This window comes from Chroicocephalus ridibundus, chromosome 5 (assembly GCF_963924245.1).
Source record: "Chroicocephalus ridibundus chromosome 5, bChrRid1.1, whole genome shotgun sequence".
NCBI lineage: Eukaryota > Metazoa > Chordata > Aves > Charadriiformes > Laridae > Chroicocephalus > Chroicocephalus ridibundus.
This window is the reverse complement of record NC_086288.1, coordinates 34,568,391-34,593,734: the sequence shown is the minus strand read 5'-3', so window position 1 is coordinate 34,593,734 and position 25,344 is coordinate 34,568,391. Positions and strand designations below refer to the sequence as shown.

Here is a 25,344-nt window from a genome sequence, read left to right as displayed (position 1 = left end):
CCTTATCTCAAACCCTCGAGCCTTTCATTACATTTTCTCTCCCCTGTCAAGTTGAGGAGGGGGAGTGATAGAGCAGCTTTGGCGGGCACCTGGCTTCCAGTCAGGGTCAAAGCAGACAAAGAGAAAAAAACATTCATAAAAGAGCATCAGTAATTCTGCTCAGGGTTTGTCAGGTTATTTTTTTGTCTGTTTTTTTTTTTTCCCCCTGCCAGTTTCAGGAAAAGTGAGAAGTTCTGAACAGGGTCATTCATGATACTGATTAAGCTGCTGCCTTGCCTTTCAAAAGTGCCAGACCAGTTTTTCTCGTTTCTTTTAAGCAAGCAATGCAATGGAACAATAGCTTCATCTCCCGAATTAACTATTGTTGGGCACCCAGCTCTAAGAAACTGGCTTACACTGTGCAAGCACTTTATTACTACTCTCCTACTTGTTTATATTTCTCAAAATGCAGCATATTATTCTCCTCAACTGTAGTTCCTTCCCACATGTTCATTCATCTTAGTTTGTCTCACCGAATTTCTTCAACTGTGTCTCATTAAACAGTCTGAATTTTTCTTTCCAGCTGCATGCTAGGTTGACTTTCAGTGAAATTAAGGTAGATTTACACCAATGAAAGGAAAACAGAATCCAGTCACACAGTCTTAAGATTTAAGAGACAACAAAGTTTTCTAGGCTATGAATTTTAATACTCAAAGATTAGCAATTCATCTTAATCTCAGTTCTATCCTTCTAGGACAAAACAATTATTTAGAGTAGGATTTTTACTAAAAGAATAGCTCCAAAAGCTGGGGTGAGCCAGTAGAACAGTTCATAGTTCCCACAAGGATGAGGTACCATCCCTTGGCCCCATATCTCTAGCACATTTATTTTGTACTTCCTGTTCCGTTCACAAAGCAAGTCAGTTTACCAACAGCTCTAACAAGAGTCAAAACAGAAAAGAGTAAGCCCACATCACTGCAAATTGTGAATGGAGGGAGAAGCCAAGGGGTGGAGGGAGAGAGGGAGGCCGGGGGGCTGTGCAGCTTCCACCTTTGACAGAGACTATCAGCTCTGCTGCTCCTGGAACTATTCCCCAATTTTTATTACCATAGTTGTATATTTAGAGCCAGCAAGTCAAATTCTGAAGATGTACAGCTGATCCCCTGTTACTGAGCCAGTAATTAATGATATGTTAGTTCTTCTGAAACAAGAATTCAAACTTATTAGTAGTAAACATTTCAAAATATCAGGAGACACTGGATTCCCAGTCTCACCTTATTCCAAACTGACCAAATGCAACAGAAATACTCCCTGGCCTGATAGCCACTGTGCCCCTGGTAAGGGACACAAACTGATTAAGGAGATGTATGGAAACATAACATAAAGTGCCAGCAGAAGTGAATAAAAACTCATTTAGATGCACTGAACATGAGCACTAGTCAAAACATTCCCAGAAATGAATCTCTTTTTGCAAATATATTAATAAAAATTCCTTATTTTCTTAAAATAAAATTTTCACGTCCTTTCCTCCGCTGGAACTGCAAGAATTCTCATTTCTCAAAGACTGCTTTCCTGTTTTATTTTTCTAAGATTAAACCTCCAACTCTGCATTTGGCCAATGGCCATTCCAAGCTGAACATTACCCTTGGGGGCCAGCAGATTCTTTTGCATCTCACCCACCCCAGTATCTGTGCCTCTCCCTACCTGGACACAAAGAAAAATAATAGAGGATACAGCAACTTCCTCATCTATGCTATCCCACCCTCAAAGATCCTTGGTGCGAAGGGAACCAATTCCAGAATGCATCTACCATGACTCCAGTCAAAGGACTTTCAAACACGCTTTGCTGTGCAGCTAACAGTTTTGAAAGAGAAAACAGACTGATAATGTTACAGACTTAAAATAAGGGCAGAAGCAGGAAAGTTGTTCCTCTCAGGAATAATACTTTTTTGAACTGCTCCTGGGATCACAGCAAAATAAAGTCCCTGTCTTGACATTCATGAATAGCAAAAACTTATTAAGTTTCCAAGCTGTTTTCAGATGAGAAGTACTTCAATTACTTTGGCTTTTGAAAGTTTCCCCCCCTGTCATGACCTTCATGGGGCTTAGAACTGAAGGATTTCCTTGGTTATCAAGTCCCCCTCATCTGCTGTCATAATTTATAATCCTTCATAAATTGATCAAGCTCCAACTTTTTAACGTTCTCTTATATTCACTGAAGATACTATGACATTTCCAAAACAGTGAAATATCAGTGCACCCGTTTTTTTCCCTCTCAGTATCATGTTGTAGCCTACTTACTGGAACCACCCACAGAATCAGATAACTGTCAAGAGTGTTTTATGAGTCTGTTTTGTAAATAAGAAAATAAATGATTAGATCATTAAAGACTGTACTGTAAGATAAATTTTAAAGTTACTGAATTCGTACGTAAAAGCTTCATTACCACAGCATCTTCAAAAGATTCATTTTTTCAGTTGCAGCTGGTTGCTCAAGGGTATACCTAAACAATTATTTCATGAGGGTAAAACGAAAGCTCCTCTCCAGCACATCCTACAACAATCATATTCTGCTGCTGGTGTGCACAAAGAGTATTTTACATAGGCCACTTGAGAGTCTACAACATTTTACAGATCAGCAATGCAATTTCAGCACACAGGGAGAACAAACTCTCAACTGAAGCAAAGCTCATTAAGACTTAAAAACAACCAGCAAAACTAGGAATGATTAAATATCAACATCCTAAGATAGAATTGTGGAGTTGTGTTTTTTTTTTTTTAAATAACGTTGTTATATGTCTTCTCAGTATAACTGGGTAGCCATTAAGTGTGAAGAACAGCTATGAAGTGAGAGAAAGGCTATTGAAGAAAATCAATATTAAGTGGTACTTACCAAGTTATTTTGTAATATCCCTTTTTATATCTGAAGGATCCCAAACAACTTCAGAAAGCAATCAGATTATAATTGTGCAGTGATTAAAACTGACAAACACTGCACTGTTCTGCACTGAAACAAAATATTTATACATTTCTTGCACTTTAAGTTCAGATGTTGATAAAGTAAGTCCCAGAGTAGTACCAATCAAGTCAATGAGTTACATTACTTTTACCTACGAGAACACAGACTTTGAGTCAATGTTTCAATATTGATTCGGGTTAGCGTCTTTCTGCAGTACTGTAGTCAAAGATTTCCCCAATAGCAAAAGATTCACGCAAAAAAAAGTCATTCACATATTGTCACACACTGCCTTTGTGCCACAGCTAGAATGCAGTGAAAGACTTTCCCTTCCTCTTGAATATAACGTTCCTGCTAGAAGAGAGGCAAAAAACCCCATGCATTTCATAAAACAGTTTCCATGCAAACTTCAAAAACAAAAAGCTTCAAAACCTGGGACTGAAGTAGTCAGCCACACACCTTTGTAGTAAATGGAAATGGCCTACAATAAAACAGCCTGTGTGTAAGACACAGCGTTGCACTTTACTGGTAGGAAGAGGACACTTTCAAATTGAATCGACATCAAAAGAATATCACAGTAAATCATTTTGCAACTACATGCTAGTTCCAGCAACCAGTGCCTTTCAGGAATGCATCATATTTACTTAATCACTGCCACCTTCTCTTGGTTAAGATAAGCCACAGTTCATTTTAGTTACTAGAGACACGAAAGGAGGATGAGACAAGTATTCTGCTTAGCTTGCATTTTGTAAACTTGAGCACGCGCGTGGCAATGGAATTAATTGAATTTACTACCCAGTCAATTTCTTCACTTTGAACCTCAAGCACTGCCAGCAAATCTTATTAATCTAATCTGGGTAGTAAAAAGGTTTCTCCAAAATTCCTTTTCAATAATGTTATACTTACAGTGTCCAAATCTTTTGTTTTAAAAGACTTGCAACAAAAATAATATTCAATGTAAATTTTACAACATTCAACTTAATATGAAACTAAGGCCACAAACACTGTTTTAAAAAGCCCAACAGTACAATTGAAGTAGATGATGTTGCTTTTTCATTAATCCAATTCTATTTCTAGCAAACCAGAGTTTAAAAAATTTATCCAGAATCCAGGGAGATAAATGACAGTGTAAATCATAGCCATGAAACATACACTAAAGCACAGAGTCCTTTAAAAAAATTAAAAGGAGTATATGATACGTGACTTAAACAGCTAAAATTTTGATCCTGCATTCTTCTCCCTCTGGATATCTCCTTTTCCCGTCTCTGTTCCTGCACAAGTGTTAATTTGTGACAAATTATAGAACTCATTGTTACAGGCCACAGCAGGTACCAAAAGTATACACAATTTTTAAAAGCAATAGTCAAATTCATGAAAGAAAAAAAAAATACACTGAACTTACAGAACAGAAAGACTATGGCTTTTGATTAAATAAGCCCATGGACAGCACATGGCCCGAGATACTGCCACACGCTTGGACTATGCACATATTTCGCCGCCACTGGAAAACACCACTGTGCCGAGCTGATCTTTGACCCAGGCCAGTACAGATGCTCTTAAGCTCTCTTCCAGTCACAGGTGTGAGTGCAGCCGGTAGGATGCAACTCAAATCCGACCAACAGGAAAACATACTGCATCGCACGCAAGGCCCTCTCTGCTTTTAAATCAAAACAGCATTTCTGAGACATGGCCACTGGGAACCCCAGCTTCTGTGCTTGGGCAGCACAACTTCCACCAGGCTTCTGCTGCCTTCTCACAAGAGCCATAAACCCATCAACTCCTGTTGTAGGAACACTTCAGCTTGAAAACCCTCACCAATCCCTACTGCCCCATATACAACAAATGCATCGAATATCGTTATCTCCATTGCTTGTCTGATTAATGAGAAGCTTGTCTGACAACAGCTACAAAAAGGAAGGTTTCCCTAGTGTTTTTATGATCAGCCCAACAGATTCTAGGACTGCAGAAACAAAACCAAAATCTAATGAATGAGTTTACATTTAGCCTTCCAATTCAATCAATCCTTGCAGGCCCCTATATTAACAGTATATCTTACTCCTCTCTCATTTATTCCAAGATTATATTTTGAAATAATAATAATGCACACTTTTAAACAATTTAATTAATCCACACTTGGAAAAATTAAGTCGGCTTTACCTGAAAACCCTCTTTGTTTTAAAAAATGTTGGGAAGTAAAGAACAATGATACACGGGAAAACATCCTGTCAACTGAGAATTTGATCCTTAGAGATTTTGTTCTGTAGTTTTATTTTGTATTAGTGTAACTTTTTCCTTATAAGTTTACTGTCATTACCGTGGTGTTTTTTCCTTCAAAATAAACATAAAACCACTATGTTGATAATGCTCACTTTTATGATGAAAAACAGAATCACTTTTTTTTTCTGGTTTCCTTTTTGATTTTTATTTTTTTTTAAGACTATCATAAAGTCTGTTAATTTCTAATACTGAACTTACCAAGTTTCCTTTCTTCAGAATGGTGACAAATTCCCTTAGGTTTCATAAGGCTGCTACCAAGTACAATTTACACTAATTTAGTACTAAGGTGAAGCCAATTCTGCAAAGATACCTACTAACTATTTTTATTTCAATGGGACCAAGTTGAGAAAAACAGCTGTCACTATTATCAGAAAACTTGTCTTACTTTTCTATTTCATCATGCCAGTGGCTTCTCCTATCTACCATTACACATTGCTAGCTTCCCTGCACTGTGCTTAATTCTTCAGGGCAAAATATGCACTTGTCTAATTAGACTCAAGACACAAGCAATGACAAATAAGTCAAGATGGTTGGACTAAACATTCTTTATGACACACCCTGAAACTCTGCAATGAATAGCCCACATTATGTGACATATACGCAAGTTTTTTCCGTGTTTGTCTTGAGCTGAGAAAGAGCAAGTGTCTTATGCATTACTAGAGCAATGTATAGACCTTTATACTACTCCAAACTGCCAGGCAGATGCATCCTTTATGGACCTATTCCTCAGCACCATAGTGAGAGCAAATTTGTACACTAGTATATAGTGATGAAAGATTAGAAATAAGAACTATTTAAATTATTTATAGCATATCATTGACTCCTAAAGAAGGCCATGCCAAGTAGCCTGCAACCAACCCAAGGAATCCTATGAAAGAGTAAGATCTAAATAATGTAAGAGCTCTTTTATATTAATATTAACATTTTGTGAAGCTCAAGGCAGTTTAAAAATTACTTACATCAGTAGAACAGGATCTTCCCCTATAATATTAATTTCAGAAAACTGATAGCAAGCAAGTTTTTACTGGATTGCTCCTAAGATCAAACTCACTGCTGAATGAAAAAGATACTTCCCTCCCCACAAGTCTGTCTTCACAGTTTTTCGACTTTTTTTTTTTTAAATTAGAACAAACTGAAAACCCTACACACCTTTCACCAGAGGAAAAAAAAAAAGCAAGCCACAACACAAAACCAAAAACCAAACAAACAAACAAACAAAAAAAAACACCCACAGGAAGAATACAGCTCAAAGGAAACATGATCCTAAGATCCTGCATACAAACTACATAACTTTAAAAAAGGGCTTATATCCATTTTGTGTCTTTATTCATTCTGAAATTCCAACCTGAATCTAGGAAGGCTTTCCTTAGAAAAGTTTAATTGAAAACAAAAACATATGGGAACATACTTATTTCAAATGTGTTAGTATTTTCTGATAAAAAAATATTATCAACTCTAGTCCCAACTGGTATCAAAGCCTTAATCACAGATAAACTTAAACTAGATACTCAAGCTCTCATGTTATGAAATTAGAATTTTTTTTTCATGACTACTGTTAGCTAAAGCAGGGGAACTCAAACATACTAGTATAATTGATGACTTGAACTAACATGGAGTAGGAACTAGTGGCAACTAGAGAAAGACTTCACATCACTGTGTTGGTTCACGTCACTTTCCACTATCAGTGACTGTACGGCCTTTCCATTAGCACAACGAGATTTTAAGTCAGGGACAGAAGAAACAACTAATCAAAAGCTGTACACTGCTTTCGACAAAGTTACAGAATGAGATCGGACTATAATTTAAAGTAACAGTTGTTGTTCTTTTGCTTTCTATCAGGAGAAAGAAATAGACTTGCCTTTATTGTGTAAAATATTAGTGTAATTAAATTCTAATGCTACAAACCATCTGAAGAACAACTCTTACCTACAGTAACTGATTGAGAAATAGTGACTTTGGCAATCAAAGCTGCTTCCATACAGCAACAGAATCATGGATAAGCTGTAGCTCAGTACATGTAAAAGCTGATACTCATTCAGTTTTGGATATAGTGCCATCTGTGTTGGGAACATGTCGTTCTTCCGGACAAACACCCTGCTAGCTGAGCTTCTGGACAAGGCCTGACATTCAGAAACATTTTAATGATTTGCAAATAAAACAGGTTTACACCACTGTTAGAGCTGACAATTAATTCCTTCAGAGAATGAAGACAAGAATATATTAAATACTTAACTTGTCAAGCATCAGTGTATCTACAGACCCTCAGTTTTCCAAAGATACATTGATATGATACTTTGGGAAATTGCAGGATATATTACAGAGAAACCAGATGCCTCCCCAACCATTACAAAGCAGCACAGGTTAATATGAGAAGAAGAATATCCTCACTTCCAACTTGACAAAACAGAAGTCACAGGTCAGCCTCAAGAACTGCAACAAACAGCATCAAGAAAGCGGTGGAAGAATTAATATGTAGCATTACAGAAGAGGGTAAGACCAGACACATGCTACACAAAGGCTGCTGAAAGACAGTGTTCGTTTTCACAAAGCAAGCATTTGGAGTTTTAAAAATAACAAACAAGGCACAAGAGTTTACCCAATTGTTAATATTTATTAACAGCTATTCCTATTTTTCTCTAATCAGTTTCAAAGAAAAGCTAGGTATATTAAAAAACCAGAACTAGTAATTATTGTAAAGTATCATTTCATATTTGTTCCCTGTCTAATGTTATTTGACTGGTATTAGTGGCCTACCTGACGTAACCAAGACAACTCTGGAAACCAAACATACTGACAAATTTCAAGCTTGTCTGTACTAATCCCAGTCTCATTTCACACCCACACATCAGGCTCCCTCCTACTAGGTAGCTTGGGCTTCTCTTATGCACACAACTTCCTTATATCAGTCTTGCAACTAACATCCACATCTCCTCCCCAAATGATGCCAACTCTTCTATGAAACATTCAAGTGATGAAGACCACACCGCCCTTCATGCTCTTTCATCAGCCCCTTTCGCAACCTGAGAATAAGCTTCTCTTGGGAAGGCGACTCATTAACTGTTTAGCGCTTTTCACCTTGTAGAACAGCTTATCTAATAAAAAAAGGCACACGTATGATGTTGCATCAAGAACCAACTAATACTCATGCTCGTAGATCAGGTCAGGGAAGAGATTTATCTGAATTTTCATGTCAGCTGACTAGTTTCACCGCAGAGTAAGATGAAGTAAGATGATTTAATGACAAACCAAAGTCTAGGAGCCTCTACCCCTTACTTAGTTTTTGTTGTAAAAGGATTTCTAAAGTTTCTGTGCTCAATTTTTAAACATAGATAAAGAAGATGAGTCTTTCCTCCTTCAACTCTTTCTGTATCGTGATCAAAGGGCTGGAGCACCTCTCCTATGAAGACAGGCTGAGAGAGCTGGGGTCGTTCAGCTTGGAGAAGAAAAGGCTTCGGGGAGACCTTATAGCAACCCTCCAGTACCTGAAGGGGGCCTACAAGGAAGCTGGGGAGGGGCTGTTTGCAAGGGCATGTAGCGATAGGACGAGGGGCAATTGTTTTAATCTAAAGCAGGGTAGGTTTAAATTAGACATTAGGAAGAAGTTCTTTACAGTGTGGGTGGTGAGACACTGGAACAGGTTGCCCAGAGAAGTGGTAGAGGCCCCATCCCTGGAGACATTCAAGGCCAGACTTGATGAGGCTCTGACCAATCTGATCTAGTTAAAGATGTCCCTTCTTATTGCCGGGGGGTTGGACTAGATAACCTTTAAAGGTCCCTTCCAACCCAACACATTCTATGATTCTATGAATTACCTATAATATGCACACACACCAACTTTACCTGCAATTAAAGCATGTCAAGAAGTCAGCATGGAAAAACTTGCTCTGGCAGCTGTTCCATTTGGTGGACAATCTAGATCTAAAGTTTCTTCAGCTGACACCTTTCAGCAGCATTCAGCTTTCCACTACAGACAAGGAAAGTCGGAGAAAGTAGAAAAATAAAAATTATCAGTCTCTATTACTAGAAAGTAACTGCCCAACACCTGAATGAGATTTGGCAGTTTAACAACTGGGGGAATAAAACAAGCCATCTTAAAGAGAACAAAAATCTCAAGTATACAAGAGAAGCAACAACAAAGTGTATCCCACAGCATGAGACGTCCACACAGACAACATCAGAGCTTTCAGGCCTTACACCATCACCTTGGTGAGAAGCCCTTGAAAACACCAAGGCCATCATCAGCTATGAGCCCACACCACCAAAGAAGCAATCCACATTTCTCTTCCTTGCTGCCCTCTGTTCACTGCTGCAACACAAAAACCATTTGCATCCATGCTGCACCTCAAAAGCACTTGTGCATCACACACTGAATATGTTTGGGGCAATTAAAAAACTGTCCTGGCTAAAAAGTAAGGGGGGATGGGTGGGGGCAGGTGGGGAAAAATGACGCAAAAAAACATCAGAAGCAGAAAAAAGTGATGTGACGCTGAATGCTATAGCTGGCTATGCTGCCAAAAAGTTGATTATAAAACTCAATTTTCAGACAGGAAATGCATCATAGCAACATCTTGTTAAACAAACTAAACACATGCAAAGGCAAAGGAGAAGGAAAAATCCACACCTTTCTGTCAACACTGTAGTCATTTATATTAAATTTATATTTGACATGTAACAAGGCTGCACACATACAAAAAATGCAAGTATGAAAAGGGTGTCTATTCATTTATACAGTGCTTAGCATTCAAAATTGATTTTACAGACATCCTGCTAACCTGTCTGGCAGAAATTCCTCCAGACTACACAAATTAATTCAAAATAGGGAGGCTGTAAGTTTTTCTGTCTTATAAGCAAGAAGGCAAAATTCTGAAACAGTTTTCAGCATGCTGAAAGGAATCATGCAAAAGTTAAAAAGGTAAATACATGAAGGGAGAAAATAATTATTTTGCATAAAGATAATTTTTGGCCAAAACCTCATAGTTTAAACCAGGTTTTTAAACAGCTTTCCCATCAAAGTAGCGTGAACAAAATCACCTCAAAATTAAGAGCTTATTGGAAGACACCAGTTTATACATCACAAATATAACACAGTCACAGTACAGGCTGGACTAGATGATCCTTACCATTTTATGCTCCTGAATTTTAGGGATGATTATACCAAGTTCCTCCACAGAGGTAACTAGAAATCTCATAATAGTCTTTTAGCATCATTTTCCTCCTCTATTAAAACAAACAGGTAGTTCTAAAAACTAGCCGATTTCCTCAATGAAATGATACCAGGGTGAATCTCTCTATCCTCCAGTTCATCTCTAAAACATTTCCTGCCAGTGCCTTTAATGCAGTCTTACTCCAGCCTGTACCTCTAAACAGCAGAAAATAAAATACATATATATAACACCAACATGGAACCAGAATAATCCAGGAAATGTTATAACCCAGGGTTGGGGCTTTTTTTTTTAAAGTACCCTTTAAATAGTATGTGGCGATGTTTTATTATTTTTTTAAATTCTACATGAGGAAAAAAGTTTGTTAGGTCTTTTTTTTTTTTCCTTTGACCACGGTTCAGAAAGGTACTACTTTGCATAGCTCACTAGAGATAAAAATCCGTAAGAGACTCAGGACAATTTCACATGCTTTTATCTGCCAACATTCTGTATGGCCTTTGTTACTACTAGCTGGCTTCCACAATTTGAGGATTGTGTACAGCATCACTGAAATAGTAAAATACTGTTCACATAATGCTAGTTCATTAACCATGATATTTTTAATATATTTTCTTATTATTCAAAATAATGCTGAGTGGGGACTCTAAAGGAAGGAGATTTCTCCATAATTTGTAATTAACACTAACTCTCCTCCTGTCTGCTTCATAGATCCATTGCGTTTTGTCATCAAAGTAAGATTATAAATTTGATTTGTTAAATACAGTCTTTCTATTTTTGTTTTGCTGCATCACTTATCTGTGTAAATTTACAAGTGGAGCCTATAATTCTGTTCTTGACCAAGCTGTCCTTTAGTTTAAATAATTTTTTTATTATTTTCTCCCTTGGATTTACCTTCTTTAATTTGCAGCATAGCTTAAAAACTACTGTCATACACATAATAAATGAAGTCCTTGTGCTTGAGGTTTACAAGTTGATCAACCTGGCATTTTTCTTTTCTTTTAGCTGCATATGAAATAGTCAATCACAGGACTGACTATTCACAAGAGGAAAGAAAAGGAAAGAGAGGAAAGAAAAGGAAAGAGAGGAAAGAAAAGGAAAGAGAGGAAAGAAAAGGAAAGAGAGGAAAGAAAAGGAAAGAGAGGAAAGAAAAGGAAAGAGAGAGAAATAGCCCCTACCCATAATCAGAACTAAAGTCTAGCCCAGAAGGTAACCCCAAGCCTCACTAGAAATCATTGTTTACTACAAATGTGGGAAAGGAGTATGCAAGAAGCACTCATAGAGGGGCTTCAAGTGGATCAGAAGTAAGGAAGGTGGGGGAGGGAGGGAGAAGTGAGCCTCTTAGCACATTTGTTTTAAAGATTCCAGCATGCTTCAACCTGAAGAACATTTCTTACCTAGAATCACTAGCCTGAAACTGAAAATTGGTACAAGAGACTGAAACCATAGCCAATGAAGAACAGAATCATATGAGGAACAATCCCATTTCTGATCTGGCTAGAGCATGTTTTCCATTATGTGCTTAATAAAATATTACACATATTTAAGAGTGGTGCCGTATTATCCTAGCATATATTCAGTGTTTCAGGTTCAAAGTACTGCAAGACTGACGCAATGACTCTTTGTTGCTACTACTGAGGCAGTAAAGAAAAACAGAAAGGTCTGTTCTTTTGTAGTCTACAAAAGCATGATTTCTCTATGATATGCAGTTAATGTGCAGGTTTCAAAGAGAAGGCATTTGGAACACAGAAAGAGTCTCTGATCACACATACGTAAAAAAATTTGTATCTGAAACCTTAACATCAGTCTATGATAACTTTCCAGAACCTTAATGCCTTTAGCTTCCCAACTCATTTAAAAACAAAAAACCACAAACACACACCTTAGGTTAGATGGCAAAAAAAGACTCAGTCTAGTATACAAAAATCACAAGAATTTGAAAAATCTAAAGAAATTCCAATTTCTAATCAGCTTTTTTTCGTTAAAAAAGTTGTAATTAAATTAAAGAAGCACAGTTATAATTAAACCGAGAGCTTCCTGTACTTGTGGCCCAGGAGAGTCATATTAATCACACAGTATTGCCAGTGTGTACTTGTTACCAGCTCCCATTCACCTCCAGACAAAATTCAGTACTGCCGAGTAGAAAATAATACATCCTTATCTCCAGAGAGCACTGACTTTCTAGGCACTGAGAAACCATTACTGCCAAGCACAGTCTTGCCTTATGTAACATATTTTTGGAAGAAAGAATATTTTGCTTTTGCATCAAATACACAGCTTTGACAAAGCTAGCAAGCAGCACCACCAGCCAGGTAAAAAATAATACACATCTGCATTCTGTATCCTAAGGAGGGGGGGAGAGAGGGGCAGAGGGAAAGAGAGAGAACGCAAAAAGTTTCTGCCTTCTCATTTCTGAAAACAAACAAATGAGGCAAACATGAAATGGTAGAGGAACTGCTCAAAGAAACTGGAACCAGATATTAAAAAAAATAATTTAAAATCATTTGGATATCAGAAAGAAATGTTTATATATATGTATATATCAGCTTACATTGCCTGGATAGCTTGAAATCCTGTCCTAACATCGGTGTGTTAAGGATATTAAACAGTTTTAGGACATAAAACCAGTCAATTCATAGTAGTAACCTTCATGAATTAAGATGCTCTATTTCATATCTTGGTATCATCAACATCGTGACAGAAGGCAGTTTCCAACGTTTCTTCAACCCACAGCAGAGCAGTCTGCTAAACCTTCTTTTAATAGGCAGGTTACAGAACATCCTCAGAATGGCAAAAGCCTTTTCAAGGGTTTGTAAGTGAATAGCCAAGAACTAGCCATGCTCTTTTACACAATTAATTTTGAGGTCAGGATTATACTGCATTTTATTTGAGATGAAAATTGTCCTTTGAGACTGTATTGCATCCCATGTATCATAACCTACACCACTACTCCGGCTAGATATTATGAAAGATGCATAGCCTTGTGGTTTGGGAAATTTAAATTGCTTTCCTTATCTTTCCCCTTCATGTGAAAGCCCAAGAAAATAACCCCAGAAAGCATAGTCCACAGATCTATGAATCAGTACAAACACTCCCAGTAGCAATACATGCCATTCAAAATCTCACAAAAACAGCAGATGGACTTTAAAACATTAAAAGGGAAGTATGTTAAAAATTTGCTCTGTTTCATACATGCATGATGGTAATTAAGAGATAGAACATACCATAGAAGTGATACAACCTGGGAAACTTCCCTCTGTAAGTAAAAAAAAAAAAAGGTCTCCTCAACTGTTAATTTTACGTAAAATTGTGCCTATTTGCTTTTGATTTAAAGATCAGTTGACACTGCAGTACTTCCTCATATTTTTATTTTTCTTCTGCTATTCACAGCTTTGCCCGATAGCATCCAACTAAAATTAAAACCTTCGTTTCGTGTCACTGTTGTTATTCCTAGCATTCAGACAAGAAATCTCACAGTGAAGAGCCATCTCTGTTTTGTGCTGTAGCCGGACAATTATATTAAAGAGTTACTGCACACAAATAAACACAGGCTACAAGGGCAGCACAACAGAGGGCTGTTTACAACATACAGTGGATTACACGAAAGAGTTTGCCAAATTGTCACTAGCACAAGCTGATTAAGTCTTCATGTCAGAGAGCAGACATTAGCATAGGTCTGGAAGCAGTAAAACCACAGTGGCTTGGATGCAATGCGATACAAATATGACTAAACTGCTTTTGAAGCTAACCTAGGCATCTTTACACCACATTTTCTAGCACACCCTGTTCTAGGATTTGCTCCCGCAGAGACAGTGTGGGTATAGGCATGGCTGTAGACCTTTTTTCATGTTGTTCTCTTATATAACAGTTCTAGCTACTTTGCAACAGCCACAGCAATGTGAAGATTTACGTCTCACTCATCTACTCCATGCAGGCAGGAAGAAAAAAAAAAAAAAAAAAAAAAAGAGAGAGAGAGAGGCATAATATTTTAATATATTCTGGATCCTCCCTGTCAGATGAGACGTAAATGTTTGGAGAAAAGGAAATCTCAGTACTGCACTATCCCTGGATTTTACAGATCATGCAGCACCACAGTAACCGTCTCCCGTTTACCAGTCAAAGGATCAAAGTCATCTAGTCCTCCCTGTGCCATGGTAATACCCATCATGTTTCCATCACAACTCACAGATGCTTGCATCACCTATTCTTAAAATTATTCACAACTTTTTCTGATAATATATTCCAAGTAACAGTGTCTTACCAACCAAGGAAAGAGAACAGATCATTGTGAGAAACATGTATATTTCACATACTTATACTAACACTCACTCTCATTTCTCCACTACCTCTTTCTCTTCTTTGAAGCTAAAATAACAGTGCCTGGTTCATTCAGTCATTCCTCCAGATACCCAGATATTCTCACTGCTCTCCAGACTCCCTCCAATGGGTTCATATTACCTCCTTTTTTTCTTTTTTAAATGAATTCCATCTCCAAAACTGGAAAGTACCTCAACACTGGCTAAAAAGATTACTTCATTTAACTTGCAGAATGTACTTCTATTCACACATATGTGATACAGTCACAGGACCCCACAGTAAGAACTAGAAAGGTCCTAAAGGTTTACTGAATCAAGCCTCAGGGGGAAGCATTTCGTCCTTCTGGCCTTCTCTGATTGCTCACATCAACCAGGAGACAGTAATTACTTAGGCTCGCTGTGTTTGAAGCAAGGAACCGAGCTGTGGGGCTCATGCTTTTGCTATGCAAACCTCAGCCCCAACCTCAGAACCAACCCTATTAAAAAAAAACCTTTTCCGAGGGCAGTATTCAAACGTTCCATGACAATATCTTCCTATGATAGTCTCTAATTTTACAGTTACTTAACAATGTTAACTCTTACCATTATTGTCACACACTATAATACCTAAATCCTTCATATATATAAAAAACAAAAAAACCCCATCCAAAACCAAAACACTATTTCATAAGTCCATTTCTAGAGAAGACAATGTTTTTCAAGCAGTTTAACACTTACCACACTCAATTCCTCCAGACATTCTTTAACAAGAGTGAAGTTTTGACATTTTCTATCATAAAGAGTGAAGCTATCAGAGATCAACTGCTCCTCTTCTGATTGCAGGGCCTGTTAGGATTTCAGAGAAATGAATTACATTAGTCTAACATGGTTTAATCTTAAAAATAAAATAATATGGGTTACTGCTCATTTCTTTGTCATCTACTGCTTTAGGAGGGTTTAATTCCCAGGAAAAATACTGGAACAAATAATCAAAGCTAAACTGGGTCTACAACTGCTCATTTCCACTTCCCCCCCAACACCTGTAAAGACAGACACTATAATCACGCTTCTCAGTCTCACAGAATTACACACATTCTCCGTCAGTTAAGTAACTGCTGCAGCTCAGAGATTACATCAGCCAGCTCTTACCCTTTCAATAGTGTTTTTTTAAACACTTCAAATTTAAACTTATCTAAATGCTCTATAACTCATTTCCTTCCTCACACCAGCTTAGGGTTTTAGCACTTGCCTTGAACACCATGTTCGCCTCCTAGTCCCAGTCTCTCTTCTTAAACATGAGGTGAAAAAAAAAGAAAAAAAGACAACCTCTTTGCATTATCTGTCCACAGCTCCAGTCTTCAAAGAGCAGCAAACCTTCCCTGTCTTTCTTTTTACTAACATATTTCTATAATGATTTCTTGTTACTCTTTTTGAGTTGGCCATTCTGAATGTTGCATTTTAATTATATGTGCTTGCGCTGTATTTTCACACTTGCCTTTCGCAATCCAGCTGGGATTCCCTTTCCCTTCTTGCTGTGTTTCATGTTAAAGAGCTCACTAATAGACAAACCAATCTCTCACAACATTTCATATTTTCTGAAGCTATTCAGAGGTATAGTTTCAATTTCTGCCATTAATATAATTTCCTGAAGGAACAATGTCTCTCCTAATTATTTAATTTTTTTTGCTCTTAACACACAGAACTACTGGATAAGATTCATGTTAACCAGACTTAGCTGAAGTCTGCCTTTCTAAAAATCAATTGCTTTATTTTAGCACAAGTCCTCCTTCCCAGACTCTCACTTGCACGCTCTCGCAGAAGTTACTTATCTTCTGGTTGCTTTCTTCATATTTAGTACCAGGAAAGCTTTACCAAGGTCCTCCAAGAACTTACTAAGAACCTGCATCCCACCATACTCTCTAACTAACACTCCTAGGTAATTAAAATCCTGTGATATAAATGATTTCTGCTAGGTCTCCACAAACACCCTCATCCAGAAAATCCCTCCAATTTGCCAGCCTTCGGTTACCTCTACTGAGACGGTACCAATATTCTTTTCCTTTTTATTCACACAGACTTTTAGTAGAATTTTTTAGAATGGAAAAGTTTTATTCTGACATCAGTTGTTTTTTTCAACTTCCTTGTGCCACAGACACCAATATTCCTGTACTTGAATAAGTAATATTTTTATCTCAGAATATTTGACTGTACTTTGGAATGATAACTGCTTAGATCACATTATCTCCTGTCACTGAGCTCAATGCTGAGTGCTCCTGAAATGTTGCTGTTGAGTTGATGCCTCTTTTAGACCTAAACGGTTGTTCTTTAAATGTTTGCCAAAACTCTGTAGGAATGTTACCACTAGTAATGCAGTACGACTTCCTGGCAATACAACAAAATTTTATCCCCTACGCTTGTTGCTACTTTAAAATCAAACAGTAACTTTCCACCTATTGAATCTTTGCACATGTACCTGCTATGTTAATGATATAACGCACAGCAAGTGCTGAATTTAAGCTACACATAGTTTATCACTTCCTAAACTAATGCAACATCCATGAAATGGGAGGCATTACTATCACTTTAGAATTCTAAATTGTTAAGAGGAAGAATCAGATGACATTTCATTCATCTTTAATTCATTTAACTTTTTAAAATGTATCTCCACACAAAGTAATTCAAATGCTGTTGAATTTCAGTGAAGGCTAATGGGAAAAGTTCATGCAAATACAAGCCACAAATTCTGCTAACATTTATTTTCCTTACAGGCAAAGACTAAAAGAAACATTAATACCTAGAAAAGTGTTCAGATAGCTTCTATATACACCAAAAATCAAATAATCCAGTAATTTTAACTGAGCTGGCTTGAATGTCAGCAGAACCAAGGTCTGTGTGCCCATAACTTTGTCTATTCCCTCAGCTACAGAAATTGGTCTAACAAAGAGCATTATAACTTCCTTTGACCTTTATCCCTACATCCTTAATGTTGGTTGGTGAATGCAATTTACCATTTCTGATTAACCCATTTTACTAACAACTAAGTTGCTAAAAACAACAACACTAACAAAAGATATAACTTGCGTACAGCACACATCGTAAATGCAGTATTTGCTAAACTTCCTTAGTTGTTTCATAGAATGGTTTGTGTTGGACGGGACCTTAAAGATCATCTAGTTCCAACCCCACCTGCCATGGGCAGGGACACCTCCCACTAGACCAGGCTGCTCAAAGCCCCATCCAGCCTGGCCTGGAACACTTCCAGGGATGGGGCAGCCACAGCTTCTCTGGGCAACCTGTTCCAGTGCCTCACCACCCTCACGGGAAAGAATTTCTTCCTAATATCTAATCTAAATCTCCCCTCTTTCAGTTTAAAACCATAACCCCTTGTCCTATCACTCCACTCCCTGATAGAGTCCCTCCCCATCTTTCCTGTAGACCCCCTTTAAGTACTGGAAGGCCGCTAACAAGGTCTCCCTGGAGCCTTCTCTTATCCAGGCTGAACAACCCCAACTCTCTCAGCCTGTCTTCATAGGAGAGAGGTGCTCCAGCCCCCTGATCATTTTCATGGCCCTCCTCTGGACCCGCTCCAACAGGTCCATGTCCTTCTTATGTTGGAGGCCCCAGAGCTGGACACAGTACTCCAGGTGGGGTCTCACGAGAGAGGAGTTTCTCTCTGAATATTTAATTTTTATTTTTTTTTTTTTCAACAACAAAGGTTCTTGTAAAAAGAAAAAAAGTTTTCCAAGTCCAAGGACTCCACTAGCATCCAAGCAAGACAAACCTAGCTCTGTCTAGCCTAAGGAAATTCTGCAAAATCATCTCAATACTACAGTCTGTTCTGCTGTATCAACACTATCAAGTCAGGAACCCTTAAGCACTGGGCTGTTGGCAAATGTCACCACTGTAAAAATCATGCCAGTGAAATAGTGCTGAAGGCAGATGTAACCACTGACATCCATAAAACTTCTCTGGTATCTGGCAGCCAGCTCATGCTAACGTTTCCCAGTTTTGTTCACATTGCTGGGACCAAAATATTAAGAACAGAAATATAGAAATCATTGTGAGGGCAAATCAGTTTCTGCCCTCCATGTTTATTTACTTCCTTTCCACACACCCCACTCCCCCAACTTTTAAGAAGACGTACTTCCATTTCACATGCTCCTCATCCTATGAAAATGTTTCAAGGAGCTGATAAAGAACTTTCTAATTGTTTACCTGAAACTACTCCAAGCAGGCAAGCATAATTAATCTTAATGCAAGTCAGCAATTCAAGAAGGAAATTATCCTGTCACGCCTATTGCTGACTATGTGTTCTATGCTTCCCTGTACTGAATGGCAAAATGGCCAATTAAAAAAAAAAAAGAAAAGAAAAAAACATAATAAAAAGGCAAGACCACCTCAAAGTAACAGACTAGCTGAATTCACTAATTCTTTGAAACTCAGAATCATGAGTCCCAATATGACTGATATTCCCAATCCATGCCACAGGCACTACAGGAACATTTGGGTGGTTCGATAACATCAGAGCAAAACAAGGAGCAATGCACTGTTTTTGAAGGCATTAATGGTTCACAGAAAAATCTGTTGACTGCTTAGCACCTGTCATAGCTGTACCTTCGTCAGGCATACAGGAAAAAGAACCCACCATAATTCTAAGTCACACACAGAAAGGAACAGAGCCCTCATCTCTGAAATGAATCCACATCTTGCTGTGGTTGGCAGCATGCACTTCCTGCGAAGTCCAGCACTGAAAAGAAAGGGAGTTCTTCGCAAGGGGAGATAAGCTTTTGTCCTCCATAGGTTTTCTTACAGGAATACTGAATTTATGACCCTGTACTAAAACATATTTATGGCACTGGCAAAGCACAAAATTGTCACAAGTGTGCAAGGAGGAAACAGCACAGCTACGTTTAATAAAGCACACAGGTCCAGTGTAACAAGGTAACAAGCCACAGATGTTTCAGCTTAAACTTGTAATTACAAAAGCAGCACCTCCCTGCTCAGGCTCCCATCTTCCCTTATATGTTCAAGACACATGTTACAGAAACACTACTCTTAAGGTAATGCCAGTACGCTGGCGAAGCAGCAAGCCAAATTAGCTCTCCCTCTTGCCTGTTGCATTAGGGCAGGAGCCTGCCACATCAACCTGAGTAAACACAATCTAGTAAAAACCCACACCACTTCTTGGACCTGGCTGCACAACAGCAGTTTTTCATTCATTGCTCTTTGACTAGTGTGCCAAAAAAGAAACAAATCCGTCTGGAAAATGTTTACTTATTACAAATATATTAACTGTTAATTGTTAATAAAACCAATTAAAAAATACAAAATTCTTTTCCTTCCTGCTCAGGGGTACCTGAGGTTTTACAGAAGATTTTGTAAATGCAAGTGGGATTGATTCTTCAGCAGTTCAACTCTTAAACCATCAGCCAGTGCAATAAAAACAACCAACAGTTAAATTTAAGTTACAATTCAAAAGTTTGCTGGCATATAGGTCTTGTCAATAGCTTAAAGGTTTTATTTTTTTACGTACATTAGGAAATCCTTCTAGCTGCGAGCTCTTTCACCGTCACTTTATGAGTTCCCCAGGCAAACTAAACTCCTAGCAGAATAGTCACTACCTTAGGTCTGTGAAATAAAAATTTTCACAGAAATAAATCCTACCCTCCACCAATATACACTACAGGCAACTTGTAAAAAATTATCTAGAATTAGAAGGATAAAGGTTACAAGCATCTTTCAGCAACAGGTGGTTATGCAAAGAACCTAGCATATGTTTTTATAATCGTACAGCTTTTTTGCCTTTTTAAAACAAACAAAAAAACACCAAAAAAAACCCCAAAACCCAACAAGTTCTTATAAGGCATACAACTGTTTAAATAAACAAAACTGTCTGTCATACTGTTTGGAGACTACAGTAGAGGTACAAGGGGAGAAGATGACATTTGACTATGCTTCTACAGTTAAATGGCAAATATTACATAACAAGAATTTGCCTAATACTTTTAGCACTAATCTAGCTATGTGTTTCCCCACACAGAAGCAGATAACATGTCCTCTACAATACTAATTCTGATTACATCAGAATTAACTGTCATGGTCTATCATCACTGTGCAGGTAGGCAATCCAGTATTACCTCACAATTTGACTTTTTTTTTTTTTTTTAAGGAAAAAAAAAAAAAAGAAAAAGAAGTCATTGATTTCCCAATAACTTAACACCCACGGGGAGCCACCACAGTTTGAAACAGAATAAATTTCAGGACAAATTCTGCAACTGCTATGCATTTAGTTCAGAAATAATGCAAGTCAAAGCCCCAAGTACATCTTATACAAACTAACTCAGGATCCCTGCTTTTCAGCTGGATGTTGATTTTGGAGGAAAAATACTGTTACACGTGTATATATATATGAAACTAAGGTTTCAGGCCTCCTGCATGCAGATAGCTATATTTGTGCCATGTTTCCAAACATTCCTGTGTTAATTAAAGGTAATCCCACTAGATATCAAAGGTAACACATTCTTAAATTGTGTCTTTGAGTACCTTGAGCCTCTATCACCATTGTCACCAGCTCTTACCTCACCTGTTCTGCTTTCATTCCACATGGAATTAATTGCCTCACCTGGACATGCCCTTCAGGATCACCTTTGAGAAGAATTTTTTGGCCACATGGTTTTAAACGGACAGCATTCCTATCATACCATCAACGAGTCATTTACTAAAAGATATCTACATAAAACAGTAGGAAGCCTTACAATCAATGCCTAAGACAGAAAGTAAGGCAAGATGTGTTCCCAAAAGCTCCTCAGTCTTCATAACACTAACTTTAGCTGTGAATGCTTTACTACCATCACAGCAACTCCAAACTTAAGTTAACACTTGAAAATGTATTGGGAGGTGTGTGTGTATGTACATTACACAGGAGTAATTATTCCAGAATCATTTATTGCTGTATGCATTTACAAAAGGCATTCAAAACCATTCTTTCAGTTCAGCCCAGTCAGTCTTCAGGCTTGATCCAGGTCTAACTGACCTGCTCCCCATGACACAATGAAGTCCCAGCTCTACTTTCCAAAAGGATGAATCCAATCAGAAAAAGGCACCGTTTCTTGGAGGCTGTTCTTGGGAGTTTTTAATGGTACAGCAATTCTTACCAAACAGCCATATCAGCAGCTTCTTACAAGCCTTTATTTGGCCACTATGCTGTACTGCAAAAAGGACTGAAAGAAATTCAGAATTTCCAGATCACTAGTGCCCCTGCTTTTGACCAGTGCAGGCCTTTTTAGCCTCTTCTGGAAGCACCCAGAGGTTACTTTTCTTGACTCAACAGTATCAGAGCATTAAAAGTGCATCCATAACATACCTAAAGTATAGGCATCCACTGTTGTGTAATACATTACCTGAAACGCACCCAAAAACAAGATACAAAAAGCACCATTTTGCCAACAGCCTTCCTTGATGCCCTCCTTCCTAGGAGCTTTCTCCAACGGGGACAGAGGATACGATTTTTCCTGGGTTGTAGGTCAGTCTTACACTAAATAACTACCTGATTAGGCTGAGAAGAGACTACCAGTAAGCTAACAATGCCAAGTCAGCATGTTTGAGTAGGAGGGTCTTAAGAGTTTAAGTGCCTATAAACCAAAATATAGTTATAAAACTGTTACAAAAACAGGATGACTGGAACAAGAGGTCACAAAAGCCCTGTTCTCAGCAGCACATAACGAACATCACAAACATACCAACTACTCTAGACGTGCCATAGAGCACAAAGAGAGAGACAGAACCTCTCTCACACATGTCTGAGAGAAGCTACTAGTCACAATAAGATTATACCAGGATATGGAGACCTGCGTTTTTTATAAATTGAGTATGCAACTCAAAGATTAAAGAACTAAACAAGATTCCCATAGTCTAATTAAAATTTGAGAAGCCCTTGCAATGAAACCTTCTGTGAGCATCAAAAAAGCAGCATTTGTATACTAATAAAGAAAGATATGCAAGGGTGGAACAGCAGTATTTGTGAATAAGTTCTTTTTTAAAAAGCCTTAAAACTTGATGGACATCAAAGTAATTTTGATAACCCTTCGATGTGCAGTTTAACAGAGAAACTGGTGCTTCAGATGCTACTGAGAGTCTGTAAATCTGAAGATTGAAGCTTAACAGGCATCAATGCATTAGTATAATCTTTTGAAAAGAAAATGCACATACAGATTTCTAAAACTCAGTTTCATGCCAGGATCAAATAAAACCCCATTGGCAGCAGTTTCTCCAATTTCAGTTCTCTTAGTTTTGGATTCTATGAAGTTTTGTATCCCATTTAGGGAAAACCCAAACCCAAAACAACCTTCACAGAGGATAATCCAATTTTTACCATCGCTACCATACAGTTTAGACACAACGTGGTTACAGTAAAGCTTAAAAAAAAAAAAAAAAAAAGGAAAAAAGATGTAAATGAAGTTATGTTTCTTCCGTGGGTTTTGGCAACACATTTTTCATCATTTTAACAGAATTCACTTATTTTTCAAAGCACATATCATCAATCATCATGGCTCAATAAACAGATTAAAATAGCTGTTAGCAGAAGTCAATTGAAAACATTTGTCTTGATTGAGATGGATAACAGAAAAAGGCATCTGGATGTTCCATCAGCTTCACAACTACCATCCTCACACCAGTATCTCACTGGTACAATCTCGCCCTTTGCAATTATTTATACTTTACAAAGTAGATTGCAAGTTTTTCTGTCTTTTCCTTCTCCCTTTGACCTTCAATGTTCATTAAAGCAGAGACAGAGAAGAAGAAACAAATTACAGCATTAGGTCCTAATTCTTAGATTAGTTTCAGATCAGGTGGACTCTTCATGCACAGCCCAGCAGAAGTAAGGCAACACAAATAATGTGAAAACCCTAATCTGACTTCACTCCTTTGGGTATTACAAACCCTTCCAATCGCCATTTTTTTCTAAAACCAGCACAGGCCAGAAACATAGGCCTGTACTGCATGACCTAACACTACTACCATATTGGTGTGTGAGACATCTCTTCGAACGGACAGCTTATTATCACTCCCTCTTCTCTCTGCAAATGAAAACAAGATAAAAGCATCATGCTTCACCACTAACAAGATGAGGCCATGAATCCTTCTTACAGCTACGAGGAGGAACAAAACCACTGTTGTACAGATGAAAAATGCAACTATAAACTGTTACACAGCATCAGAGGTTCACATTGATCAACAGAAAACATGTAGGCAGAGAGAGAGGGCACTGGCAGATTCTGAAGTCTTTTTCAGTTCAACCAGAAGTATGGCAGTGTATAAAATAACACATTAATTTTCAGGCATTTTTGTTCTTCTTATCATCATATGACACGTTAACGCTCATCAGAAAACCAATCACACACCCCAGGGAGGAGGAGGAAATCAGACTGGAATGAAAATCTCCAAATACTGCCAAGTCTGCCTTAGCATTTCTCAGTTATAAGAAACCATAGACCCCAACCTGTCAAACTGTTCCATACGGGCAGGCTGGCCCTACACACAATCTCCTAACAGACAGTGTTTGTATCTGCCCGCGCCTACAGATTTGTCCACATGGAGTAACTCAATCAAAATCATGCCGAGTTACTACCAACAACCTTGGGTGCCAGAACACATTCACATGACCTTGCTAATAGTTCCTCATTGCCTCAAAGATCACAGCAACACAGCAATCACTTTATCAGGACATTCACTGTCCTCTCCAGTTACCAGGGCCCTGAAGTTGCTGAGACCTCTGCTTTCCTTTGGCATCCCAAGAAAATACCAAAGTAGCCGTCAGCGATTTGGTGAGCGATGCAATGAGTGCCCCGAAGAAAAAAAACACAGCAGTGCTACTGGACTGTTAAAACAGAAGCCTGAACCCAGACTGACAACCCAGGCACAGGGTCACGCCGCTACCAGATGCAAAGAGAAATACTAGGAGATGCAAAGAGAAATGCACTAGGTAAAGTGTCACGCTTGTGAGGGAAAAAAAGCCTTCTTTGAAATAAAAGCACGCATCCCCACGCTCTCACCTCGGCTCCCCCTGCGCGAAGGCTGGGTCCTCTCCCAGAAGTTTGCGGCCAACGCTGCTCAGCTCGCCCTACAAACCAGCAGCGGAAAAGCCGAGCCGAAAAGATAAAAGGGGATTAGGCGGGCATTACTTCCAGTGACCTATATACTCCCCTCGCCGGCCCTGAGGCCAGGCACCAGCTGCCCGGCTGCCGGGGGCACCGGCGTCGCCGCCTCGCACCCGCCGACGAGGCGAAACGGAACCCTCCTCAACTCGGCGCCCGCCCCGGAGGCCCCGCCGCCAGGTTGGAGGCCCGGCCCCAACCACCGCCACCCCCCTCACGGCTCCCGCCCCGGTGGAGGGAAGGGCGGGGGGCGGGTATGGGGCCCAGCCCCTACCTGGCGCGGGCGGTGGTGGAAAGTTTCCCCGGGGAGGGGCGAGGCGGGCTCCGCTCCCTCTCTGCCGAAGCGACCGGCTCCGGGAGGGAGGGAACGGAGGCGGCCGCCCAGGTAAGTCGCCGTCAAGCGACAGGACAGCCGGGGCCAGAGCTAATCCCTCAGAGGAGGGAGGGAGGGATCCCCCTCAAGCCCGCCCTCACCGAGCGCCCCGCAGGCTCCGTCCCCTCAGGGCGGGCATCTGGCCCCCCTCC

At 39.0% G+C, this 25,344-nt stretch overlaps 2 protein-coding genes across 5 annotated transcripts in view; one reads left to right on the top strand and one right to left on the bottom strand.

Annotated features, from left to right (window-relative positions):
* FHIP1A (FHF complex subunit HOOK interacting protein 1A) overlaps positions 1-25,227 on the bottom strand; it is a 93,161-nt gene extending 67,934 nt beyond the window's left edge. The window contains exons 1-4 of one of the 3 annotated variants that reach the window (XM_063336565.1): positions 25,094-25,227; positions 24,718-24,785; positions 15,404-15,511; positions 13,595-13,626 (exon numbers count right to left, since the gene is read on the bottom strand). The gene's annotated coding sequence lies outside the window, so the exon portion shown is untranslated. Of the gene's footprint in view, positions 1-13,594; positions 13,627-15,403; positions 15,512-24,717; positions 24,960-25,093 lie in introns of those variants that run through there. The other 2 variants (XM_063336562.1, XM_063336563.1) reach the window with 2 other exon arrangements.
* Positions 25,109-25,344, top strand: part of SH3D19 (SH3 domain containing 19) — a 110,749-nt gene continuing 110,513 nt past the window's right edge. For both annotated transcript variants that reach the window (XM_063336561.1, XM_063336560.1), the window contains exon 1: positions 25,109-25,204. The gene's annotated coding sequence lies outside the window, so the exon portion shown is untranslated. The remainder of the gene's footprint in view (positions 25,205-25,344) is intronic.